Here is a 13,033-nt window from a genome sequence, read left to right as displayed (position 1 = left end):
TCCAACATCGCAGAACGAAATCTGAAAGGAGACCGAACAGCAATATTCAACAGGAATGTGGTTGGTTCCTTGTTGATCATTGTTCTCATACAGCCAACTTCCAAGTGAACACCATCTGGGCCGTTTGCTGCTGCTCCGTGTGAGTATTGTGTGAATTGTGCAAAAGGGACAATAGATTTTTGTCAGAATGTGTAATGAATTCTTTTTGCTGTGGTTGGTTTTTTTTTTTTTTTTGGCAGTCCTGGGACTTGAACTCAGGGCCTGGGCACTGTCCCTGAGTGCTTTTCGCTCCACACTGGTGCTCTACCACTTGAGCCACAGCTCCACGTCTGGTTTTCTGGTGGCGATCCTCAGATCTCAGCCTCCTGAGTGGCTGGGATGACAGGCAGGAGCCACCGGCCTAGTTGAGAAGTGAAGTTCAGATTCTATATGCACATCATACAGTATATTTCTTATTGCAAGTTGGAAAATAGAAGCAATTTTCTATCAGCAATAAATAGCTGGAGAGAGAAAGAGAGAGAGAGGGAGAGCGCAGCGGGAATTAGAGTTGAAGAGGCATATGGGCTGGTGTCTTTCGGATTATCTGGATAATCTCGAATTAACCTACAGGGATGACTTGGAGCTTTAATTACTGCCAAGACTCTCACAGTGCACGCGTTTAAACACAGGTCCTGTCACTTGGCTACCACCCCAGAGGCCAAATCTAGGCCTCTTAACTGATCTAGGTGAGGAGGGGGGTGGGGGGGAGAGAGAGAGGGAGAGGGAGGGAGGGAGAGAGCAGCCAAGTTCATGGGGGCAGGGGAGATACACTCCCACAAATGCTCAAAGTCAAAACCAAAGGTTTCAGGCTGCGAGGAAGCTTCTAGATAGACAGCACAGGACCCAGCGGGCACGAGCAAAGCATTTACAAAGAAGAGGAAGACCAGAGAAGGAACTTGATGCAAACATGGCCCTAGCCAGGCCCCCGCGCTCACGCCTGGCCTCAGGGCAAATCGGAGGACATTGGAGGATCCAGGTTCAAAGCCAGCCGGGATATAAAGTCTGTGAGAGACTTAACGATTTGCCGAAAAGCGCCAGGAACGGAGCTGTGGCTCAAGTGGTAGAGCACCAGCCTTGAGCTGAAGAGCTGAGGGACAGCGCCCAGGCCCTGAGTTCAAGGCCCAGGACCACCACCAAAATAAAATAAAAATAAGACCTAGGCCTTCCATGATTTTACGCCTTCCTACCATCACCTCCCGCAGAGCTGGCATTACAGGGAGGTGCTACCGCACCCAGACAATAGTTACAAAGTCCTGAACAGTGTTTGATAGGAGACAAACCAAGGCATCTTTCCAGAGTCCTGAGAAAATGTCAGATAACGCCTTTCCAAGAGACAAAAAACCAACTCACATACACCATTGTGTCCGTCAATAAAACAGCATTTCTTCCCGAATGTCTCTCTGTGGTAGGTGTTTTGGCTAATGAACCTTCAAAGGATGTAGACATGTTTTAGACCAGGTCCAGAATGGGCCTCAATAAATAAAACTGACCCTTTCTTAATAGATTTTCTTGGTTGGGTGGTCCAATGTCTCTGAGCCAGTCCTGGGGCCTAGATACTGTCTGTCCCTGACTGAGCCTCCTTTGCTGAGGGCTGTTATTGGTGCTCTACCACTTGAACCACAGCTCCACTTTGGGGTTTTTTGCTGGTTCATTGGAGATAAGAGTCTCACGGACTTTTCTGCCCAGGCTGGCTTTGAACTGGGATCCTCAGCTCTCAGCCTCCTGAGTAGCCGGGATGACAGGCGTGAGCTACAGGTGCTGGACTTAATGTCTGCCTTTTAAAGATTGATGCATCTAAGATGTTTGATGGCGCATGGGCATTGGCTGCAGCTACCTAGGGACAGAGGAAGGGATGTGAATTGGAGATAGACAGACAGACAGACAGCAGTTCTTAACACCTAAACTCAATGTAGCTGCCCAAGGAAGAAAGGCTGCCGGGATTGAAGAGCTCATGGGAGACGAGGTCACGGAATAGCTTTGAAAAATGGCCGACTTCCGGTTTCAGAAAGGACACAGCAAACATGTGGAAAGAATCAAAACCTAGAATGTTCCACAGAGGAAATCCACAACAATGCTCAAAGGCAGTCTGAAGTCGGGAGACATAGATTCCTTCCAGAAGTGGTTTGTTGAAGTCCAGGATTTTTCTTCTTTCTTTCTTTCTTTTTTTTTTTTTTTTTTGGGGTGGGTGGTGGGTCTTGAACTCAGGGCCTGGGCGCTGTCCCTCAGCTCTTTCACTCAAGGCTGGCGCTCTACCACTTGAGCCACAGCTCCACTTCTGCTTTTCTAGTGGTTTATTAGAGATCAGAGTCTCACGGCCTTTCCTGCCTGGGCTGGCCTTGTACCATGATCCTCAGATCTCAGCCTCCTGAGTAGCTGGGATGACAGGCGGGAGCCACCACAACTTAGGATGTTGTTGTTATTATTATTATTATTATTATTACTAAATAATCCAGACCTAGTATTGGTTCCTTTGTCACAGCGGCTTTCTACGAATGCATGCTTTTCACAAACTAATACATATATTTTTTCCCTGCAAAAACAAGATACAGCATCTAGGAATCAAGCCAAGTACTAGACACAATGTGTGTGTGCCTGGGCGTTTTATTTTCTTCTTATTCTCCCCAGGCGTGTACACACACACACACACACACACACACACACACACACACACACGCATTCCCATCCAGGCCCGATCCTGATATTTCTTTCACTTGGCGAGTGGCATCAGTCGATATTAATTTTTCCAAGTGTGACATTTTCCCATGGATTCCACCTTTTTTCTTTCTTTTTCCTCCAGCGGTCACAACTAATCTGATCGTCCTTTAAATGTAACTCTCCGCTCTGGGCTCCAGGCCCAGGACTTGTCTGGCCAAGAAACCTCCCAATCGCTGGCTACTTCTCAAAAGATCCAGATGTTTCTGCGAACCGTGGCTAAGTGTCTCTTGGGTCCAAAGGCAGCAGGCGAAAGAAGAGCCGATCACAGATTCCACTTCCAAATGGCAGCCTGGGGGAAACGAAGAAAACCGCTTTTCCCCGGCAAAGTTCTCCAAACACGAAGAAACAAAGTCCTTTGAGCAAAGTCTTTTTCCAGAGCATTTTCTTGAAAAGTAGCCAGGGGTTGGTGGCTCATGCCTGTCATCCTAGTATGATTGAGTCTATCGATTCTCTCTCTCTCTCTCTCTCTCTCTCTCTCTCTCTCTCTCTCTCTCTCTCTCTCTCTCTCTCTCTCTCTCTCTCTCTCTCTCTCTCTCTCTCTCTCTCTCGACCCCCATCTTCACTCCTCCGGTGGGGTGCCGATGTGAACTCCTGTAGTTCAGGTTTTCGTTCCCTTCCTGACACACTGGCTGCATTTGTTTCCCTGCCTCTCTACCCCCAGCTCTCTCCGAAGCCACTTAAAATTCAACAGCCGCTCCGTCTTTTCCCAAGGACAACTTCAGTTCTTTTGTTTCTGTTCTTTAAGAAATCTCAGTGGCTCCGAATTTTTTTTTTTTTAATTTCCAAAATAAACATGCATAAAGCCGGGTGCCGACGCTCACGCCTGTCATCCCAGCTACTCAGGAGGCTGAGATCTGAGGATCACAGTTCAAAGCCAGCCTGGGCAGGAAAGTCCATGAGACTCTGATCTCCAATGAACTTTAAAAAAAAAAAAAAAGAAAAGAAAAGAAAAGAAAGAAAATGGAGTTGTGGCTCCAGCTTTGCCCAGGCCCTGAGTTCAAACCCAGGGATCACACACACACACACACACACACTAAAGGCAATTGTTCAAGGAACCCCATGACCGGACTCCATTTGAGGTTTTCCATTTTACCTCCTAAAATCTCTCTTCCTGAGACTTGAACTCGGGGCCCTGGGCACTGTCCCTGAGCTCTTCCACTCCAGGCTGGCGCTCTACCACTTGAGCCACAGCACCACTTCCAGTTTTCTGGTGGCTCATGGGAGATGAGAGTCTCCCAGACTTTCCCGCCCAGGCTGGCCTCCAACCCCGATCCTCCAGATCTCAGCCTCCTGAGTAGCCGGGATGACAGGCGTGAGCCACCATGACCAGCTAAAATTTCTTCTGCACAGATGGTGACCTTCGTGAGTTGCAGCCAGCACACACCTGTGCCGTGAGCTCTCCTGCCGGTGTGAGTTTTCTCCCCCATCTGCTTTTATTTCCTGAGTGGGACCGATCTCTGTGGCTTCCGAAATGTCCATTAAAGCCCAGCTGAAGCACGTGCTCGAAGCCTGGGCCTGCACAGGGACTGCAGGAAGGAACGTTTTGCCGGTGTGTCAAACCTACCAGCTGTGTGTCACGGGAGGTGTGCTTTGGAGGTGTGCGGCTCGTCACGTGTGTGCGGCTCTGGGACAGAGTAGACAGGTTATTTGATTCCTGCAAATCATCGAACACGGCCACGGCGGTTTGCATAGGCAAAGCACGGCTCACGGGGAGCACTGAACAGCGAGCCTTAGTCCAGAAGAAACGGCCCAGGGTGTGGGAATTCCCACGCCCAGCACAGCAAGCATGGCTGGAGAATTCCAGCAAAGCAGCGTGACTCGGTTGTTACGCAGGGAGACGGGGGATGGATGAGAAAAAAAAATATGTCATCAAGAGCCACACCGAGGGCCGGGCAGCGGTGCTCACGCCGGTCACCCCAGCTGCTCCGGAGGCTGAGATCTAGAGGATCGTGGTTGGAGGCCCGGCCCTGGGGCAGGAAAGTCCATGAGACTCTGATCTCCCATGAACCACCAGAAAACCAGAAGTGGCGCTGTGGCTCAAGGGGTAGAGCGCCAGCCTGGAGTGAAAGAGCTCAGGGACAGTGCCCAGGCCCTGAGTTCAAGTCCCAGGACCGACCAGAACAAGAGAGAAAACAGAAAACCCAGTGGTTTACACTCCGTGCTCTATCCGTCCACAGCGTGTGCTGTAATGTTAGTCTCCTTTCCCCTTCATTTGCTTTTAAAGCTTTCCGAATTCTCTACCAGCCACACTGTATGTGCGTTGAAGAACTTTCCAGCATGTTCTTTGGAAATGTTTTTTGGTTTTTTTTCTAGAGGATAAAGGCCCCTGGATGCGCTCCTGTGTTTTCCTCATCCAAGGCCCCCGCTCTGGGGTGAGCGCCGTCTTCTTGGCCATGCTACCAAGACAGAAACTGCTTTACTTCTTTTTTGGTCAGTCCTGGGGCTTGAACTCAGGGCCTGGGCGCTGTCCCTCAGCTCTTCAGCTCAAGGCTGGCGCTCCACCACTTGAGCTACAGCGCCATTTCCATTTTTTTGGTGGTTCATGGGAGATCAGAGTCTCACAGACTTTCCTGCCCTGGCTGGCCTTGAACTGCGATCCTCAGATCTCAGCCTCCTGAGGAGCTGGGATGGCAGGTGGGAGCCACCGGTGCCTGGCTGACATTTTCATTTTTACTCTGACCTTTGAATATTCTGCAGCCCTCAGAAAACATTGTTTTTCCTCAGCTTCCCCGTATGGGGTTACAAACCTTGAATCCCATAGATGACCAATCAGAAACCCCAAGATAATCTCATACCACCCCCCAAAAAAAACAAATCCAAGTGTTTTTTTTTTCCCCATCTCTCTAAAATAGAGTATCGATTACCTTTCAGCTGAGAGAAATTTCTCCAGGCCAGAACTGGAGAATTTGAATACCAAATGGAGCCCATATTTAAAATGAAAATAAATCAACCCAGCAGAGAACTGCATGCTTATCGTAGCCAAATACCAGGCGGCTCCAGTATTTGAAAGCAAGTGTCCCTGCATCCCCCCCAAATCAAACCTGGATTGTAATAAACTCCCAATCATCATATTTAAGCTTATCTCCCAAAGGGTAAGTTGATTTCCCTAGAAGTTGTAAATGAATAATTCTTCTCATGTTTTCTTTGTGCAGGAGCATAAGTTCCAGAAGGTTCCATGTTCCCCCTGTCTCCCACAAACCTTCCACGGGTGAAACAATGTGTTCCTGGTGAGAAAAGACTCTTTCCTGTACAGTGGACCTTTGTTCCTTGTTGTTCACTTGAGACTTGAACTCAGGGCCTGGGCGCCATCCCTGAGCTCTTTCACTCAAGGCTGGTGCTCTACCACCTGAGCCACAGCGCCACTTCCGGCTTTTTGGTGGTTCATGGGAGATCAGAGTCTCAAGGACTTGCCTGCCCGGGTCTGGCTTTGAACCGTGATCCTCAGATCTCAGCCTCCTGAGTAGCTGGGATGACAGGCGGGAGCCATCGGCACCTGGCTAAAGTATGTTTCTAGAACTGCCCCTACCCTGTTCTTGGGTTTGGTGTGGACCAGCAGAGCATCTGTACTGCCTAACAAGTATGAGACCGGTGTGGCTTTCCCTTAGTCCCAGAGCTGCGGGGACATGGACACAAACGTCCAAAGGAACAAACATCGCAGCAGATCATCGCCTAGGTTTTCATTTTGTTCTGTTCTGAGAGGAAACCTGTGCATTGTTTTTCTCTCTTTCTGTGCAGTATTTTACAACAGCCCCAGAAAGGCCGATGGAGTTACAGGTCAATGCAAGTGAGCGCCAGAGGCTAAAATGAAATAAAACCAGAGGCCATTTCCCGGTCACGCAAGAACAAAATGCTTCTGCCTCCCGCCAATCCCTGTGCGTGCCGAGAAGTACTTTTGAATCCACCTCCCCCAAACCTTCCCCCACCCCTAAATTCTTGATCTAAGCCGAGGGCGCGCCGGTGGCTCCCGCCTGTCATCCCAGCTACTTGGGAGGCTGAGATGTGAGGATCGTGGTTGGAGGCCAGCCCGGGGCAGGAAAGTCCCTGAGACTCTGATCTCCCATGAAGCACCAAAAAGCCGGACGTGGAGCTGTGGCTCAGGTGGTAGAGCGCCAGCCTTGAGTGAAAGAGCTCAGGGACAGCACCCAGGCCCTGAGTTCAAGGCCCAGGGCGTCGAAGAAGAAATGTGTCTGCCTTTCTGTGTGAAGAATCACACGCAGGAGAAAACGGAGCAGCGGGGGTTGAGGACAAATCTCAGGCTTTTCACTAGGGAAGGAGGGAGGAGGCCTGCAGTTTCTAAACAGCGCTGGCTTCTGCCAGTTCTCCTTGGCTGTCGGGATGAAGAAATGTTCCGCTCCAAGGAAAACTGCACGTCACACTTTGTGTGTGGATCCCGTTCACCGGCCTTCTCCCCGGTGCCTCGTGTCACATCGTGGCTGCCAGCTCTTTCCAAACTCCACCCCCCACTAATCTCTTCTTCCTCCAGCACCTCGGGCTCTGGAAATCCACCTCGCCTCCTCAGACCCCGAGACCAGTTCTAGTCTTCCATATCTCATCTTAAAGTAGTTGTACAGAGGAGCTGCCCTTACCCAAAGCAGAGGGTGAAGCTGGTGTGTCTTGATCTGTGTCTCCCCTTTTGAATATGCATTGTATTTGGTTGTGGGTCCTGGGCCTTGAACTCGGGGCCTGGGCGCTGTCCCTGAGCTCTATCCGCTCAAGGCTGGCGCTCTACCACTTGAGCCACAGCACCACTCTCAGTTTTCTGGTGAGAGTTTCACGGACTTTCCTCCTGCCCCGGCTGGCTTTGAGCCTCAGATCTCTGCAGGAAAGTCTGGGAGATGCTCATCTCCCATGAATCACCAAAAAGCCAGAGGTGGAGTTGTGGTTCAAGCGGTAGAGCACCAGCCTTGAGCCAAAGGAAAAAAAAAAGTGCAGGGACAGCGCCCGGGCCTTGAGTTCAAGTCCTAGGATTGGCGTTAAAAACCAAACAGACGATTTGGAGGTGCCCCCAGCCTCCAGCACCCACTGGGTACTGGCTATTTCTCTTCCCTTTTCCTGGAAAAGAGGAAGCGCAGAGTCTCCATTAAAACAAATTCCCCCGCTGTCAGCAGGCCGAGAGGAAGGGGGAAAGAAAACACAAAGAAAAGACTTCCCTGGGTCTCGAAAGACGGAAAAGAAAAATAAAAGGGAAAGGATCGTCACACCAGAGACAACAGCAGAGAACAAACGGTTAGGGAAACTGAGTCCTCACCCTCGTGTGGCCGAGTTTGGTGCCCCCCCCCCCCAGGACAGGAAAAGCCGGCCGGCGCTCCAGCGGTGATGCACGCCTCGGAGCCCTTCTGTGCAGGGCTGGTTCCTGGGCCGGGGTCACGCTGACCTGCTGCAGGTCGGCCTCAGGCATCGATCCTCCGGCCTCGGCCTCCCAGGTGTCTGAGGTCTGAGCTCGCCTCCCACGCACCCCGCAGCCTCCCGGAGACGCACAGGACGGAGGTCCTGGCCCTCACAGCCCTCTTCTCCCATTCGGGCTCCCTCAGCTCCTGGTATGGTATGGTATTTTTTTTTGGTCGGTCCTGGGACTTGAACTCAGGGCCTGGGCGCTGTCCCTGAGCTCTTTCACTCAAGGCTGGCGCTCTACCATGTGAACCACAGCACCACTTCTGCCTTTTGCTGGTTCACTGAGATAAGAGTCTCACAGTCTTTCCTGCCCAGGCTGGCTTTGAACCGAGATCCTCAGCTCTCAGCCTCCTGAGTCGCTGGGATGGCAGGCGTGAGCACGGGTGCCCGGCCCCGTAGGTTATTTCGCTTCTTTGAAACCAGCGGCAGCAGAATGTGTCTCTGTCTCACCAGCCTGTGCCGGGGCAGAACCGAGAGGCTCCGCCAGGCTGAGAGAAAGTTCCAGAACCGAGGCTCGTGTCATCTCTCAATATATAATATAACAAAAAGAAAACAACACAGGTTTCTACCTACGGGTGGAGATCGCGTGGAGAATTCTGGATGGCTGTGTCGGCGGGCGCGGGAGTAAACAGCAGTAGACTGCACCTAGCGCTCACAGAGCCCACAGGGGGGACTGTAGGGTTCTGTGCCTGTGTGTGTGTGTGTGTGTGTGCGTGTGTGCGTGTGCCTGTGTGTGTGAAGTTGGAAATCAGACAAACATCATCCCAAACCTCATCTCAGTCTCTCAGTCAGTAAGCCGGGTGTGGTGGTACCTGCCTGCTGTCCCAGCTACCACAGGAGGAGGAGGAGGAGGAGGGGGAGGGGGAGGAGGAGGAGGAGGGGGAGAAGAAGAAGAAGAAGGAGGAGGAGAGGAGGAGGAGGGGGGGAGATGGAAGAGGGGGAGGAGGGAGGAGGAGGAGGAGGAGAAAATCTGACCAGCTCAGACTAAAAATAAGTTCCCAAGACCCCATCTCAACAGATAAGGCTGTGCCCGGCGGCGTCTGCCTGCAGGGGCAAAGCTGTCTTTCCTGTTCTCACAGGGTGCAGAGCTCTCCTGGCCTGCTTTGTCCAGAACAAGGCCTGGGGCTTGTTCCTGTGTGACCCTTGTGCACACACGCGCACACACACACACACACACACACACAACTGACTGTAACTGGGGCTGAAATCGGAGTCACCGTAGGAACGGACAAACAGGCAATGAAGAAGTTCCCCACCAAATCCTTATTATTATTATTATCGCTATTGTTATTATTTTTTGTGTCAGTCCTGGGACTTGAACTCAGGGCCTGGGCGCTGTCCCTGAGCTCTTTCACTCAAGGCTGGTGCTCTACCCCTTGAACCACAGCGCCACTTCTGGTTTTCTGGTCGTTCCCTGGAGATCAGAGGCTCACAGCCTTTCCTGCCTGGGCTTGGCCTCAAACCTCGATCCTCTAGATCTCAGCGTCCTGAGCGGCTGGGGGCACCCGGCCAGCAACAGTTCTCTGTGCTCAGAAGATGGGGACGACTTTTATCACGTTGCCCACCCGCCGCCTGGCTTCCTCGCGCATCGGAGCACGGGCCTTGGAAACATCTGGAAAGTTGCTTGGTTGTCGGGTAGATTCAAGTTCATTCTCCAAACAGATGTTTTCCTCCCTGGCAGGGCGGGAGAAATACATGGATTGCTCATGTGGAGTGCGTTTGGGGCAAAATAAAAATAACCCAGGAAAATAACTCCCCCCAACCAAACAACAACAACAACAATAATAATAACAGGGCCCCATAAAACTCCCAGCCGCTTACGTTTGGGGCTTGCAAAGTCAGTGTTTCACCTCGACCGCTGCATCCTGACGGCTGCCAAGCAACAGGAAAACCAGATTTTAAAAGGCAAGGCTGAAGCCGGGCACTGTGGCCCACGCCTGTCATCCCGGCTACCTCAAGAGGCTGAGATCTGGAGGATCGCGGTTCGAGGCCAGCCCAGGGCAGGAAAGTCCGTGAGGCTCTCATCTCCAAAAAAGCTGTCAGTGGCGCTGTGAGCCAAAGAGCTCAGGGACAGCGCCCAGGCCTCAAGTTCAAGCCCCGGGACTGACACACACACACACACACACACACACACACACACACACACACACACCCTCAAAAGAAAATTCTAGGCTGTTTTTCCCAAGACCTCAGGGGAAGCCCGAATTGGCAGGAGGCTGGGGAGCAAACAAAGGCGGAGGTCAGCCCAGAGTCCTGAGACTTGTTCCGGCCTGGTTGTTGTTGTGCTCAGAAGAAAAGAAAGAGAACTTTCTCGCACTGAGCATTGGGTCAGAGTCCCCCTGGGGCTCTGGGACTCGGCTCCGGTCAGCCAGCCAGCGAGCACCGGAAGAGGAGTCTGTCCAAGCCGGGTCGGACACGCTTTTCCGGCTGCCAACTGGCCTGGCCTTCTCGCATACAGATGCGCTGGGCCCTCTGGAAAAAACCATCTTTGTACACGCCTGTCATCCCAGCTACTCAGGAGGCTGAGACCGGAGGATCGCGGTTCGAGGCCAAACCCAGGCAGGAAAGTCTGTGAGCCTCTGATCTCTCCAATGAACCAGCCAAAAACGAGCAAGACGCGGGCTGTGGCTCAAGTGGTAGAGCACCGCCGGCCTGGAGTGAACGAATCTCAGAGTCGGCGCCCAGGCCCTGAGTTCAAGCCCCAGGACTGGCACCAAACCGCCTCCTCAGGAGCCCAGAGTGGCCGGGATTACAGGCGGGTCCCACACAGCCTGCCGCTCCTTGGCCTTCTGAGGCCTCCTTCGTTGGATCCTCTCAGAGGATCTTCGGTCCTGACTTAGGATGGGGACCCCACACCCCCATTTCCTACACGACCCCCGTCCTGGTCAGCCCTTTCTTAAGGTTTTCCCGCTCCACACCCCCACAGACACCCCCTTCTTAACTTAAACAGCAACACTGTGGCTGGGTGGCCTTGTAAATCTAATGGCCGCCGCTCGGGTGCTCAGCTCGCAGACGAGGATGCGGTGAGGTCCGGGTGTCTGCGTGGGGCCGAGGGGCCAGCACCCAGCTCGGGGCCAGCCCAGCACCCAGCTCAGGGTCAGCCCAGCACCCAGCTCAGGGTCAGCCCAGCACCCAGCTCCCCGGCCAGCACCCAGCTCCCCAGCCCAGCACCCAGCTCCCCAGCCCAGCACCCAGCTCCCCGGCCAGCACCCAGCTCCCCAGCCCAGCACCCAGCTCCCCGGCCAGCACCCAGCTCCCCAGCCCAGCACCCAGCTCTCCAGCCCAGCACCCAGCTCCCCAGCCAGCCCAGCACCCAGCTCCCCAGCCCAGCACCCAGCTCCCCAGCCAGCCCAGCACCCAGCTCCCCAGCCAGCACCCAGCTCCCCAGCCAGCACCCAGCTCCCCAGCCAGCACCCAGCTCCCCGGCCCAGCACCCAGCTCCCCGGCCCAGCCCAGCACCCAGCTCCCCGGCCCAGCCCAGCACCCAGCTCCCCAGCCAGCCCAGCACCCAGCTCCCCAGCCAGCACCCAGCTCCCCAGCCCAGCACCCAGCTCCCCGGCCCAGCACCCAGCTCCCCAGCCAGCACCCAGCTCCCCGGCCCAGCACCCAGCTCCCCGGCCCAGCACCCAGCTCCCCGGCCAGCACCCAGCTCCCCGGCCAGCCCAGCACCCAGCTCCCCAGCCCAGCACCCAGCTCCCCGGCCCAGCACCCAGCTCCCCGGCCCAGCACCCAGCTGGGGGCCAGCCCAGCACCCAGCTCCCCAGCCAGCACCCAGCTCCCCGGCCCAGCACCCAGCTCCCCGGCCAGCACCCAGCTCCCCGGCCAGCCGGCCTGCGTGGGTTCCAGTCTCCTGGGGAGGGGGAGGTGACACTTGCTGGTTTTCTTCCCTCTGTGGGAAGAAGCCAGTGATGGCCCTCCTTCCTGCATTCATTCATTCATTCATTCATTCAGCGCCAAGACAAATCCTTTCCACAAAGAACCCAGTGACCATGTTCACGCCTCCCTCTCCTCCCTCCCCTCCCTCCCTCCCCCTCCCTCCCTCCCCTCTCCCTCCCTCCCCCCTCCCTCCCTCCCTCCTTCCCTCCCTCCCCTCCCCCTGTCTCTCTCCCCCCTCCTTCCCTCCCCTCTCCCTCCCTCCCCCCTCCCTCCCTCCCTCCCCCCTCCCTCCCTCCCTCCTTCCCTCCCTCCCCTCCCCCTGTCTCTCTCCCCCCTCCTTCCCTCCCCTCTCCCTCCCTCCCCCCTCCCTCCCTCCCTCCCTCCCCCCTCCCTCCCTCCCTCTCCCTCCCTCCCCTCCCCCTGTCTCTCTCCCCCCTCCCCTCTCCCTCCCTCCCCCCTCCCCTACCTCCCACCTCCCCTCCCTCCCTTCCCCCTCCCCCTCCCTCCCTCCCCCCTCCCTCCCTCCCTCCCCTCCCCCTGTCTCTCTCCCCCCTCCCTCCCTCCCCTCCCTCCCTCCCCTCTCCCTCCCTCTCCCCTCCCTCCCTCCCCTCCCTCCCTCCCCTCTCCCTCCCTCCCCCCTCCCTCCCTCCCTCCCTCCCCTCTCTCCCTCCCCTCCCTCCCCCCTCCCTCCCTTCCCCCTCCCCCTCCCTCCCCCCTCCCCCTCCCTCCCCTCCCTGTCCTCCCCCCTCTCCCTCCCCCTCCCCCTCCCCCCCGCTCCACTTCCGGTCTCTGCCGGCTCCTGGCAGGCGGGGTCTCTCGGGCTTCCGGCCCGGGCCGGCCTCGAACCGCGACCCCCGGGCCCCCCCAGCTGACCACCGGCCCCGGGCGCCCAGGGACCCACGCCCCACCTCCCCGCGGTGCCCGGATGGCGGACGAGGCCCGGATGGACGGGAGCGCGCGGGGCCCGGGTGCCCGCAAGACCCGGATGGCGGACGAGGCCCGGATGGACGGG

General features: G+C 55.4%; 1 long non-coding RNA gene and 1 pseudogene across 2 annotated transcripts; one reads left to right on the top strand and one right to left on the bottom strand.

Moving 5' to 3' along the window:
- Positions 1–9,389: 9,389 nt before the first annotated feature.
- Positions 9,390–12,991, bottom strand: LOC138819990 (uncharacterized). 2 transcript variants are annotated; one of them, XR_011369717.1, is made up of 3 exons: positions 12,930–12,991; positions 9,967–10,017; positions 9,390–9,819 (listed from the first exon to the last, which is right to left on the bottom strand). It is a non-coding gene; the product is annotated as an uncharacterized lncRNA (long non-coding RNA). The 2 variants fall into 2 exon arrangements; XR_011369716.1 differs by lacking the exon at positions 12,930–12,991 and having other exon boundaries at positions 9,967–11,065.
- LOC138819971 (uncharacterized) lies at positions 12,135–12,893 on the top strand (annotated as a pseudogene).
- Positions 12,992–13,033: the final 42 nt, after the last annotated feature.

Source organism: Dipodomys merriami, unplaced genomic scaffold (assembly GCF_024711535.1).
Source record: "Dipodomys merriami isolate MVZ:Mamm:240054 unplaced genomic scaffold, mDipMer1.0.p SCAF_84, whole genome shotgun sequence".
In the NCBI taxonomy this organism is placed as follows: Eukaryota; Metazoa; Chordata; class Mammalia; order Rodentia; family Heteromyidae; genus Dipodomys; species Dipodomys merriami.
This window is presented reverse-complemented; position numbering and strand designations above follow the sequence as displayed.